General features: G+C 36.5%; 1 protein-coding gene and 1 long non-coding RNA gene across 6 annotated transcripts in view; both read left to right on the forward strand.

The window, feature by feature from the left end:
• The window catches only part of PRKN (parkin RBR E3 ubiquitin protein ligase), a 1,621,201-nt gene that overhangs the window by 21,904 nt on the left and 1,585,669 nt on the right, over window positions 1-13,628 (forward strand). The window lies entirely within an intron of this gene.
• Window positions 1,452-12,945, forward strand: LOC119519859. Of its 2 annotated transcripts, XR_005214096.1 has the most exons (4): window positions 1,452-1,847; window positions 8,651-8,781; window positions 11,316-11,391; window positions 11,833-12,945. It is a non-coding gene; the product is annotated as an uncharacterized LOC119519859 (long non-coding RNA). The 2 variants fall into 2 exon arrangements; XR_005214097.1 differs by lacking the exon at window positions 1,452-1,847 and having other exon boundaries at window positions 8,529-8,781.

Below are 13,628 nucleotides of genomic sequence, written 5' to 3' on the forward strand. Positions count from 1 at the left end.
TCCTAATAATCCTTTTCCTTAAGGCAGCTGAAGCAGAGTAGAAGCCATGAGGAGGGATCAAGCAGTGTGATGGGAGAGAGATCTAACAAGGCACACTTACTTTCATTTCGAGTTGCTGACCACTTGAGGCCCAACTTAGTGAAGTGCTCGTGTTTATGTTGTCTTTACATTACAGGCAGGAAGGCCGTCATTACTGGCACTGTCGTTTCAGCCTGGGGACTTCTGTGCTCAGTACCCACACCAACATTGCCTTTCTGCTGGGCTGCCCTGTTGTCACAGACACACTCCTTCCTCCTCCCACCTGGAGGAGAGGGAGCCAGCAGCAACCAGCGTGCCACATGTATAGCTAGTTTCAGTCCTGCCTCTCTCCTCTGGGGTCATTAGCAGCCCTGACAGCGGAGACCCTCATTCCTTCTCCACTCTGCTGCCCACCCCATGGGTGAGAACATTCACTCCAGATCCCAGGGGGTGTTTTCATATCTGGAACCTGACTTGTGGGCCATTTTTCTCCTCCAGAAAGCTGTATTTCTGTTGCTACCCCTTTGCCAAAACTGTCAGGTCTGGGATTTGATTTTACCCTACTTACAAGCTAATAATTTAGCCTGTTACTGTTTCTTGGATGCTGGCAGAAGAAATGAGACTCCTGAGTCAGAGACAAAGGATTTTTATTATTCGTGGCACAACAAATAGCACAAGCCTCTGCATATTGGTATGTTTGGTCCCTGTCCCCAAGCGCCACGGCCCAGATGGAGGTTATGTATGCAGTGAGTTTGCACTGCTACTGTGGAACTCTGAGTTTGGGCAATTCACTGCTTTCATAACAAGAAGTAAGCAAGCCAGGGGAAGAAACTGCCTCATATTTCAAGGTTAGCATCTGCAAAAACAACCCTAAGTAATGGCCCAGGTAAAAAAGCAGTCAAGCTCTTGCAGTCTTGGCATACCTTAATGCCTACTAAGTGTACAGGTCTGAGACTGCTCTCCCAACAAGGTGCTGCTCTTTTTAGCTTCCTCTCATGTCTATATCAGAACAGAAAGGCACTGTTATTTAATTGGGTTGGAACAGTGGTTGAAACTGCCTAGCAAAAGCTGGTGGATTTTTAGCCTTTGGGCTAGTGAAATAATAGATATTTTCAAATGGGAGCAAATTCTGAATGTAGAAGAGAAAGATGACAATTTCCTGTTTCATTTATGTTTAGAATCAGTGTCACAAAAGTCCTCTTTGGTAGTTTTTTAAGGGAATTTACCCTTTTGCCCATTTACAATTTGTTAAAAATGTAAAATTGTCTTGCTCTGATATTTGCTTCTCTGTAGTACTTGGGGAAATTTTATCTCATATTAACTTCATAAATTATACTTATAATAAGTATAAGATTTCTACTTCTATAATGTTTCTTGCAGCCTCCTCTCAGTTTATTTGCTGGCCCTAATAAGAGCATAAAATATGTTTCTCATACTTGTTTTCAAATAATCTTACCATCAACATTTATGCAGTTTTCTTGGCATACATTTGGATTGAGGGTCCAGGAGTGTAAAAAATTAAATGTAGTAACAATTTCTCTTCTTAGATTTTCTAAATGTTAAATATGTGATTTGCTTTTGTGTTTGTCTTATCTGAGCCCATAACTAAATTTTGCAAATTAAATTGATGATTTCTTTGTGTGTTTTTTTTCCTTCAGAAAAGAAATGTAATGTGAAAAATAGTGATCCTGTTTCTTTTAATATTGCAGTAAAATGAAATATTTGTGAAATTCTCAAAATCGAGCCAAGGATAATCAGCCAATCATTTTTATCTTAGTCTTTGGTGTTGGATAGTATTTCTAAAAATGTGTGTCCTCTCTCCTGCCATGGTAAATACAATAGACTGGTCATAACTCTTTCCTCTTTGTTTGGAAAATATCTCTGATTATCTTAGAATCATCAATTATTATTGAATAGCATTTTAAGTATAAAAAGAAAAGTAGGTGATTAACTTGGATACCTAGTAATTCCGTAATTTAACGTGTAGTTTTTGTTTAATAAGTTACATATATATATATTATATATGTAGTATATCCTAAAGGTGAGGCAGCTTGGTATCTTTTCCACAGTTATATGCATATAAGGATTTATCTTGATTTTTTTTCCCTGTGGTCATTATTTCCAAGTTGATGAGGAAAACTCTGTCTTCTTGTTAGGAAGCTTCATTTATATCTATCAGAAGCTTATCTCAGAATTGAATGAACTTCCCTATATTCATTCTACAGCTGTTTTCCTTAAAGAAGTTTATTTTTTAGGCAGAAAAATCTCTTTGAAATTTTTGAGACAAGATTAAAGTTATCTGGATTATTTTACCCTTCCTCTGGGATAGCAAAATAAAAGAGAATTTTGTTTGCAAATATCTAAATTCCATCAAGTATGATTAGTAGATTAATATAACATTTAGCTCTTAAGATGTTCTTAGGAATTGTTTAGTCATATATATATATATATATATATATATATATATATATATATATAATGGATTCCTTATAGATTTTGCAAAAGGAAAAGAAAATGAAATGGATGGATAAAAATAATGCCTGATGTTTATTAAGTTCTTAAGTGTTATAAGTGCTATACCTGCATTATGTCATCAAATCTTTACAGGCCTCTTGAGAAACTATTGTTATCCCCATGTTGTCTCTGGAGGAAAATGAGGCTCAGAGAGGTGCAATAACTTGTTCAAGGTTATAGTGAGTAACTGATGGAGCAAGGCTATGAACCCAAGTTGTCTGACTTCAGAGCTTATGCGCTTAGACAATAGTGCGGTCCAAGATTTTGTGCTGTGCTTTCTTTTATTTTTCCAATTTCCTTACCTTGACTCTTATTTCTTTCCTAATGGAACCCTTCCCTGCCCCCGCCTCCTGAATCAGTTTAGAGGGTAAAATAGCAGATGAAGCTAAAAAGTTTCTTTAACTTATAACAGTTTCCTCTGGAATTATCTTGTTGAAAGTAAATAGCCCATCTGGCTTACTCTCTTTTCACACAGCAGAGCTCCTAAGCGAGCTTTGTGACTGACGCTGGCTGAATTCCATGCAGCGCGGCTGTTGGCCCTAAGCAAGATGAGCACAATCTGTTTTTCCTATTTCTAATAAAGGAAAAGAGTTCCTTCATTTGCCTCTTTAATTCATTGCTTGCATTCTATGCCCTCCTTTCTCACAATGGCAGCTCTCCTGCTGTGGTCTTTTTTTTTTTTTTTTTTTTTTTTAACACAGGTAAAATTGAAACTACATAATAAACACATTTCAGTATAAGGACACTGCAATGAAATAACATTAAAACTTACGTTTTAAAACCATTGCATGGAGTTATTAGCTGTGTGACTTCATTGATTAGCAGGAGCTGGAGGGCTGATTGAGAAAGCTGTGTTCCTGCTGCCCCATTCTGTACCTGTTCTGTGAATAAATAGAAGTGTTTAGTGTTCTGCTCTAGAATCCGTGGGAGTCAAACAGCTAAGCTCTGCACAACCTGAGAGTTTACCTCTGAGTATCTTAATTTACCTCTCTGAGTTTACGTCTAAGAAACAGCAGGAACTTTCCCTCTAGTCCTGATAATTCCTTTCCTACAGGGCTTACTGAGGATTATAGAATAGTGGCTTAAAATTTGAACCTGAATTTTCCCTGGCCAAGAAAATAATTTGATTCTTTCTGAACTGTAGAGCAGTTAAAAATCTTTTAAACTTCATAAGCTGTTAAACGTTTTATCTTAATTTCTAATTTTCTTTTGGAACCAGGTGTCAAGAGGTCATTATATGGTGTCTGAACTGACAACTACAATTTGCCAAATCTCCTTACTTTGAGGGTATAATTAAAAAAAAAGTCAGTTCTTTGCTTCATAGAGGCCTGATACTGTTCTCTAAAATGCTGGCTCAAAGATAGAGCTGTCGAGATTTTACACGTGGCAATATATCTTCTGAAAGAAATAGGACACTTCTGATCAAGAGAGCAGGATGCCAGGTCCAGAATATTTGGACTGTCCCTGCTGTCTTAAATTTACATTTATGAAATGAGTGACAAACATAAATGATGTTGTAATATAGCTGTTTCTGAAAAAGCGTTTCCCTGAGGGAGCATGAGGGAATCTTCAAGGTATGGCTTGAAGAGGCAGGGAGAGGAGGGGCAGCTCAAGAAGGGGCCTGGCTGAGCTGGTCGCTCCCCACCTCCCTCTGCACCCCATAAATCCCACTATAGACAGTTCTGTGTTGATATGTTGAGCCAGCAAATGGGATTCAGTGTGAGGAGTTTCCATTATAAATATTTTAAAAGGTGGGAAGAACCAAGTTCTCTGAGTTGTTACTTAAGTCTCCTTTTTTTAACGTTTTTTTTTTTTTGTTAAAGATAGCAAATTTTAAAAAGAGCAAAGAGGTATTACCTGCAAAATAATATGTAAAGTACATTTTTACCTTCGAAACTACATTTCTCAATGTTTTTATTTTTCAATAAACATCTCTATACATTTGGAAAATGCATAAAATTGTTTGATTTAGTTTAAAACTGATTAATAAGGGGACTGTTTTTCTTGGAGATGTTTGTAATATAAATAAAATGTGAAGTCATTTTGTTTTACAATTCAAATTTCATTACAAATTTTTGAGTACCTGTTGTTTGCTAGATTTCAGTAGGCCCATTCATATAGAATAATTTAATATTCTAGCAAGAAAAAGCTGTCATCACCCCTAATTTGCAGATGAGGAAGTTAGGGCTTTTTTTTTCTTTCCTATTTAGAATGCATTTTCATTCATTCACAAATATTTATAAAATATTGAAACATTTACTAAAATTTCTTAACTGCTTATGCTTTAAGAAGTCATGTTTAGGTTGTACATCTGGAAATCTACGTCTTTCCTAAAAACATTTTAAGGTGTCAGTTTAGCAAAATAATCCAATTAACGTTGATGTATACTTTAAATACAACCAGTGACTCTAGAATGGACTGAGGCATTCATGTTTCTAATTATTTTATAGGAATCCCAAGATAGAAGAGTGAAACAGAGAATTTGGTCGGTGGTGATCTAGTTTTATCGCTGATGTCCCATTTTCTAAGGAGTTTGGGGGGGGAAGTGGCATGGTGTGTCCATGGGGAGGAAATGAATATAGGTCCAGGTGCTCAGCACGCCTTGGTTTCCTGAAGGAATGTGGTGATGGTTAAGGCAGTTTGTTCCTCCAGAGCACTGCCCTCCAGGGTGGACATTCTAGCCACAACCTCCTTGCAGTCCACCTGTGCCTAAATTTGGTCCCTTTTGCCCAGAGGAAATGCTTCTTTTAAGTTATTTCAAACTCAGAATATATCAACTCTACCAAGTATTCATCCTGGTTGGTTTTCAAGAATTGCTAATGGGTACTTTAGTCATTTAGCAAATGAAAGTAATTGGTTTTAGGCTCATTTGACGGTAGGCTAAAAATCAGGACAGGGGCCTGTGTGCTAGAGAATGTTCTGTGAACAGCTAACTGGCAGTTGGTGACGTTTTCCACATGTCCACATCTCCGCTGGTGGTTAGCAACCCCTGCTGCTATTCAGTTAGCTTCCCTCATACCAGACCTGGTGGGTCTCTCTACATGGGGTACACCCTTAGAAAGGAACTGGAGAAAACACACACAGTGGTACAGAAGTGGGTTGAAATCCTGCTCCATCAGTTTTAGGCTGTGCAACCTTGAGAAAGTTCATTAATGACTCTGAATCCCAGTCTTCCTTACTGAGGTCTGTGGGTGGAGGAATTGGAGGAGTCAGTGTTTGTAAAGAGCCTGGGTCATATGAGTTGGTCAATAATTGGTAGCTATTATTTCAAGTAGGATAGAGATACAGAAGAGAGATGAAGGTCTCCACCATCTTCTTTGTTCTTTGCTTTGAAAGATGCCTCTGAAGGATCTTCTCAGTTTGTAGTGGGCAAAGAAGAGTTTAGGAGAATAATGGTCATGAAAGCTCAGCTGTTGTCTAATCTTTTAGTAAAAGAGAAAGTCTTGTAACAGAGCTTTCATCTCTTTGTTTTCACCATGGCTCAGAATTACTATCATTCAGTTGCTGAGTGTATGGAACACATTTGTTCAACTTTCTTTGTCCGTGAAGAGTTGCCAAATAGTGACAAAGACTTCCACAGAAGGTAACTTCCAGAGGTGGAAATGTGGGGCCTGGTGAGGTTTGTGCACAGGTTCGGAGACCATGTGTCCTAATGGTCCTGCAGAGACAGGATACCAGCCCAGGGCTTCAGCTTGTCCACAGCTACTGGTTTGATAGTCATCAAGGGAAGTTTACCTGCCTGGTTAGGCCCACCATCTTGGTTGGTTTTCTACTGCTGTGTAACAAATTACTACAAACTTAGTGGCTTAAATCAATACCCTTTTACTACCTCACAGTTCTGTACGTCAGAAGTCCAGTGGACTTAGCTGGGTTTTCTGCTTGTGGTCTCACAAGACTGAAGTCAAGGTGTTGGCCAGCCTTGTTCGTATCTGGAAGCTCTGGGGGAAGAATCTGTTTTTAAGCTCATTCACATGATTGGCCTCCAATTCCTTGCAGTTGGAGGTTGGAGGTCCCCATTTCCTTGCTGGCTGTCAGCTGGGCTCTGCTCTCCATCCTTAAGAGGTTGCCTACATTCTTCTCAGGTGGGCCCCTCCATCGTCAAATCAGCAACGAGTTTCTCTCATGTTTTGGATCCCTCTCTTCTCCTTCTGAGTTAGCTTTTAAGAAACTCTTCAGTTCTCCCTTCTTATGCTAACTGAAGAGAGTCCCAGGTCAAGGATATGTGTCTGTGTCCCAAATTATCCTTCTCCAGCCCCTGCCAGTCTCTTGAATGAATGTTTCATTTCAGAGCAAAGCTCCCCATCCTCCCCACACTGCCTTTGGCTCCCAAGGGAGAAGAGCCACATCTGAATTGTGCACAACTGTAGTCCCAGCATCTAGGACAGTGCCTGGCAAATGTTTTGAAGTAATGAAAGAATGCCTGAACACATCCTAAAACATCCACATTTTACTTTCAGCTAAAACAGTTGTCAATTCTGTAATGAAAACCTAGATGGAAAACTATTCACAAACCACGGTGTGTGTAGACCCTGCATTCCAGCTGTATTGGTTTCTAGGCTCTAACAATACTATCCATGTGACTGAGGGGAAGTACTTTTATAAGCATAGTGTTCCTCATCTGCAGAATGGTGTTATCTAACTCTTAGGAGGTCATGTGGATCTAATACAGAGTTCTTGTGTTAACGCATCCTTAAGTTAGGCTGTTGTTACATGTGAAAGACTTGGAAAATTAAGTGTCACTTAGGTGCCAGCAGATGTTACATTTCATCTGAATAGCTATACTGCTGTGAATGTGTCAATTTTTCTGTATTCCAGTTATTTAGAAATATAAATGTTTTGGTTTTATGCACAGGAATTAAAACACAGACTTGAATGATATATATGTGTTAATTTACGTAAATTAGAAACTAGGTGAATATCAGATATCAAAGTTGAACATGATAAAGATAATGTAGTTTTAAATTTCTTTACATATATTGTATTAGCTAGAGTTCTCTAGGGAAACAACCAACAGGAGATATCTTAAATATGAGATTTTATAAAAGTGTCTCACGCAACTGTGGGGATGCATGAGTCCAAATTCTATAGGGCAGGCAGCAGTGAGCTGGCAAATTCAATGAAGGTCTTCAGTGATCTCCCCAGGAGAGTCTGGCTGGCTGAAGAAGTGGTGAAACTTTTTTCTCTTCTCCCTTAAAAGTCTTTAATTGATTGGATTAAATCCATCTGATTGAATTCTCTCATTGCAGAAGGCTTGTCCTTTGTTGATGTAATCAGCCACAGATGCAGTCATTTGACTGATGATTTGATAAACCAGCCTTCTGGTTTATTAACCAGTCACAAATGTCCTTGCTGTAACAGTTAGGCCAGTGCTTGCTTGACCAGACACCTGGGTACCATCACCCATCCAAGTTGACACATGAACCTAACCATCACAAGTATTGAAAGTTTTTTATTAAAAAATTGAAATTTCATTGTTTTGTAGTTGTCTTTCTTTAGAGTCTTCAAATATATTTTCTAACTACTTTTTAAATCCAAAGATGTAATTTTTATTTTTTCTTGTAAGTAATTGGGATTCTAATGCTAAAATTTGTTTTGATGTAGCATTAGGGAAAGGCTCTTTGTAGACAAATAAAACATAAAAAAAGATTTTCCTAGTAATCCAATGCCTACAATACTATTGAAACCTACAGTATAATCTTAACTAAATATTTCAGATATTTTGTGAAAGTTGGTTCATTTAATTTTTACCTAAATAATTTTAAAAATTGGCTTTTGGTATGCCTTTATGGTTAAATCAATTCCCTTAGATATCAGTCAACAATGCACGTGTAATGAAGCCTTTCTCTGACACTGATTCATTAGGAAAGCTCATTTAAGGAGTTAAACATCTCTCACTTGTCAACACTGAGATAATTATATACTATTAATTCTCATGTCATTTCAGAAAGTGCTATTTTAAATCTATTCATTTCATCAATCCTGGGAAGTAGGATAAGGTAGACAGCCTGCTGTAAACCAATTTAAGATGTGATTACATTGCTTTATTCCCTCCTTGCACGAATCAGAAAGTTGATTTAATGTGAATACAGCTTTTGAAATGTTTCTTACTTTATTTTAGGAGATGAATATGATTAGGCAACCTTGAGAGGACAAAAGAGTTGATGTAGAAGAAAAGAGCTTTAATTTATTCTGCCATTTGCAAGATCAAGGAAGTGGGTGGGGCTGACTGAGTTAGAAGATCTGGAAATGGTAGTTTTCTTTTTCCATTTTATCTAAATGAAGCTTTTGTGTATAACTGCTCTCTGCATATTGTTAGCTGAGAATCATAACTGTTTAAGCTTTTTTTTACAATGACTGTCTGTGGAGGAACCAGCAATATGATTTTTTCAAAATAGAGGATTTTTGTTGCTTTTGATTTTAAAGGAATAATTTTAAATAAACCAGAGAACCAATATTTCATGGTAGGTATTTGAAACATTGGTTTCAACATCTTACCAAGTTTCTAGTATTTGAAGATCATTAATATACAGACTTTACATCAACATTAATGTATGCAATTTTGGTTCTAAGCTATTTTTACTGATTTATTGCCCTTGTACAACAATTGTCAAAGGGAGTTTTCAGCTGTTATTTTCAGGACATCAGTTTACAGGAGAGACTTAGATTTTAGAAAGACATAGTAATGTGGTTTGATTTTTAAATAACTTTTTTTTTGGAAGATACCTGAAAACAGATTTTTTATAAATGAAACTATTCCCTAAACATAGTAATGTGCTTCTCTTATTTTTATTTTGTGGTGTGTGTGTATGTGTACGTGCACATGCAAACATATGTCTGGAGATAAAGAAGCAAGAGTTTTTAAAAAGTTATAATTTTGCTAACCCAAAAGGTCAATGATGTTTTTATAACTGACATGTTAAAGGTTGAGTCTAGTTGTGCATTCACCTGAAAAAAAAAAAAAACAAACCCAAAAAAACCCCACAAAACTCTTGCTTGTTGATCCCTGATTTTACAGGGCTGTCTTGTCACATTGTTTGAAGCCCTGGGTAAATTGGTTTCAAGCCCTGGGTAAATTGACAGACATACTAGGTATGCGGGACATTTGTAAAAGTAGATTGTTTTTGTCACATTTAAAAATGATTATTATTTGATATAGGTTACTCTTTGTAGTAGAGCTAATTCAAGTGCTGAACAGCCCATTGAGCCAATATTTTTTAGAATGCTACTCAAACTAAACAATTATTTTGAAATTACTTAAAAGTCTCATTTATAATTCTACAAAGATTGTGATAAATGACCACTTCCATTCTTAACTCGTGCCTTCTTGTGCAACAGTTAAATGGATATTTTAATAAGGTCTTTGATGGAAATCCCTTATACTATCTCATTTAAGCATTGCTTTTCAAGCCAAAACAAAAGCTCTTTTCTTGTTTATTGCAATTATAATCATATTAGATTTTAGATTTCTCAGTGATTGGCCAAAAAAAAAAAAAAAAATCACATTTTTTTAAGGTTAACTTCATTTGGTATATCTGAATTAATATTAGTCCTCAGATTTTTATGGTCGGCATCACAGATTCCTTTTTGCCACTGGGTTTTTCTTGATCTCTGAGGAAGCCCACAAGCCCTGCCTTTACAAATTGAAACAATTTTAGGCATAGATCCTGCTGTTTAGGAGTTTGTGTTTTATTTGGGGAGACAAAACACATGCACCTGTAATAAATAGCCACGTGCATCATGAGGCATTCAGCAGAGAAAATCCAGTGGACAATGAAGTGATTGTTTACTTATAAAAGAGATGAGTCTAGAATTGGACCTTGAAAGATATGTAACATTTTGTTTTTAATTGAGAGAAATAGAAAGCATAGGAGGGAAGGGTGTGTGATTGGTTTGAGCAGTGATGTTGAAGAATGGTTGGGAAATGGGCTAATCTGAAGTAGAGGTTCATAACAGTATCAGATTTGGGTTTCAGAAAGACAGACCAGCCAGAAAGCAGGAGGAGAAGATATCAATATTTGTTTAATATCTACTATTTATTGGGTGTTTTTATTGAATTAGATCCTTTAATTCTCAAAATATAATCTTGTGGCTTGATGCTGTGATCCCTATTTTGTAATCAAAGAAGCTGAATCTTAAGAGTCTTGCTGAAGACCTCCAGACTAGGACATGAGTGGAGTGCAGATGTGAATGTTCAAATCTTTGTGCTTTCAAAATCTCTGCTTATTCACTTCCACCTTCTACAAAGACAGGCACAATGGAGATTGTCCTGTTCATGTGAATTGAACATGCTCAAAATGTGACTCCTCACCTCTTATTTCTTCCCAAACAAATGTTTTTCCCAAATTTATTTTTTCTAATGATTTGATTATCCTTCCAGTCATTCAAAATTAAGGCATTGGAGTTATTTTTTACTCTTAAAATTAACTTTTGTTTCATCTATGACATTAAAATGAAAAATGTAAGAAGAAATGGACAACAAATAGTTCATACATTAAAAGCCTTGTTCTTAATTATCTGCTACTATGGTAAGCCTAACATCTTGGTGATCTCCAGTGTACTCTGTATGCTAATCATGTTCCACAATTTGCTAGATGTTATCTACTGAGGGTTTCAATATAGCATGTAGAAGGAGTCCTTTTGGTTATCTAATGTTGGTCTTATATTGTGTCATAATTTGACGGGTGTTTTGGCACACATTTTTCTCCATAATTTAGCCTTTGATTATGTATTGCTTTGTATTAATTATTTGCTTCATGTTAGTCTTTTTTTTTCTCTCCAATAAGGTTATAAGAAGGCAAGGATGATTTCATTTACTTCCTCAATATTCTCTCTACACTTTTCTCATTATTGTAAGTCTAGGTACGTAATAGTGGATATGTATCTGCTGAATTAAATTGCCATAAATGATCTGAAAAATAGTAACATGATATGAAAAACAATGCCTTGTTTTTATTCCAGTGGCTATATATAGCCAGTGTCAACCATCACCTGATCCATAAAGCTATTCATGATAGTAATTTAATGGTATTTGTGAAGTGGTTAACAAAACCCTTTTAATGGACTGTTGCCAACTATTTAGTAAATGAAGGCCTCTTGAAGTATTGTTGTTTCTCCCAACTCCATCACTGGGTCTGATTTTATGAGTAACACTCTGATCACGAAGCCATTTATAGTTATAGTTTAGATTCTAGCAGTTCCTTGCGGGTTTAGTTAAGAGTGAAATACAAGGGCTTCTGCTTCCAACTTTGAGGGACTAAGAACCTAATGGAATCCCCTCCACCCCATCCCTCATCCCCAAAGAAAACAGCTATAAAACCTGAACATAATATAAAAAGAAATTGCCTGAAGGTACTGAGAGTGAAGAGAAGCAGACGGACTCTGATGGGGTGTGCACGCTTGCTTGGAGGAGGGGAGGTAAGGAATCCTATAAAAGTAAGTTTGCATCTCTGCGGCTCTTGACCTGGGGCTCAGTATAGGTCCTGCGCTGGAGCACACATTCAAAACGAAACAAAAACCTCATAGGCTTTCAGGCCAGGGGAACCAGAAAAGTGAAGCCCTTTGGCTTTGCAAACCACTCTCTTTAGGGGTTGCTTCTGGTCCTCAGGTTCATATGACTTACAGGCAGGAAGCCAGAGAGGAGCAAAAGGCTAAAGGCACAAAGTCGCAAATGAGCCTTGTCTGTCCCCTTATAAGGAACAGGCTTTCCCCTCCACAGTGCCATCCAGTGACTTAAATTTTATTACCAAGGACTGTGCCACACAACCAGCCCTGGCGGTGAGCCTGCTGCTGTGAGCGAAATTGGGAAAGGCTACTTTCATCTGAGCATATTGCCATCCCCAGTGACATCAGTGTTGTGTTAGTAAGGAGGAAGGGAAAAAGAGATCTGCCAAAGGAAAGGGATGCATGCATACATGCTAACTCAGGATTTTTAGTAATTATTCAACCGGTATTTTGATGCTATTAAGCTAAATTTTTTTTTTTTTTACCTTTCAGTGAAGTAACTCTTCCTGCACAGTTATTTTATGATTCTTAGTTCACCCAGTTAGGGAGATCTGGATTTCAACTTGTTGTTAATCTAAAACATCATTGTTATATTTTTTTAAATCTAAAATCTATATATTATATTCAGGTTATCTTTTTTTATTTTCTGTTTAGTTTTCTAATGTGGAAAAATTAAAGTTTTTTAACCAAAACCTGAAAATTATGCAGAAACTGAATAAAAAACTGTAAAAGTAATTATGAGACAGTGGACATATTTGTATACTAGCTGGATGTTTGATATTAAGGAAACACTGTTAATATTTTTAAATGTGTTAATAGTATTGTGGTATAATTTAAGATTCCTCATATTTTAGAGACACATTCTGAACTATTGATGGATGAAAGAATGTATGTAATCATATGGATTTGTTTGAAATTTGCTTCTTAAAAGTGTTTCTTGTCACAAATCATTTGAATGAACAATACAGTGAATTCCAGTGTCTGATTTCCTCGTGAATGTATAAATGCTCTTACAAGTGGATTTTCTATTCTCAATCCTTGAAGCCTGATTGGGGGGGCAGGAACAAATCTACCAATTTCTAAATCAACATTTGCAAGAGAAAACCCTTGTTTGAACTTGCTATTCTCCTGAAAATGGCATTTCCTCTTGTAGGCAGAATCATATCTTTCTTAAGACACATTCTGAATTCCTTTATCTTAAAAATAGAAATTTTAAAGATTTATCACTTGAATTATATTTTCTTAATTTTTTCATAATATTTAGCAATTATTGCTACCACAACTTTTTTTGTCTATTTTTTCTTATCTTTTTTTTTGACCTCCATCCATTGTTTTTTCTTTTTCTTCCTTTTACTTTATGTTTTCTGTAATCAATATGTTTATAGAAAGGAGAGAAAAGAATACTTATGGAATATCTGTGCCAGACACTCTGTGTAGCTATTCATTTAATCTTCAAAGCACTCATACATTCTGTGCTTTACTGTTGTGCAAAAAGTTAATCTTAGACAAAGTCAGGTGAAAACCTCCCCAAAGTTAGGAATGTAGGCAAAATTTGGATTCTGGTTTCTCTGACTCCAAACTTTATGTACTTTGAA

This window comes from Choloepus didactylus, chromosome 24 (genome assembly GCF_015220235.1).
Source record: "Choloepus didactylus isolate mChoDid1 chromosome 24, mChoDid1.pri, whole genome shotgun sequence".
NCBI lineage: Eukaryota > Metazoa > Chordata > Mammalia > Pilosa > Megalonychidae > Choloepus > Choloepus didactylus.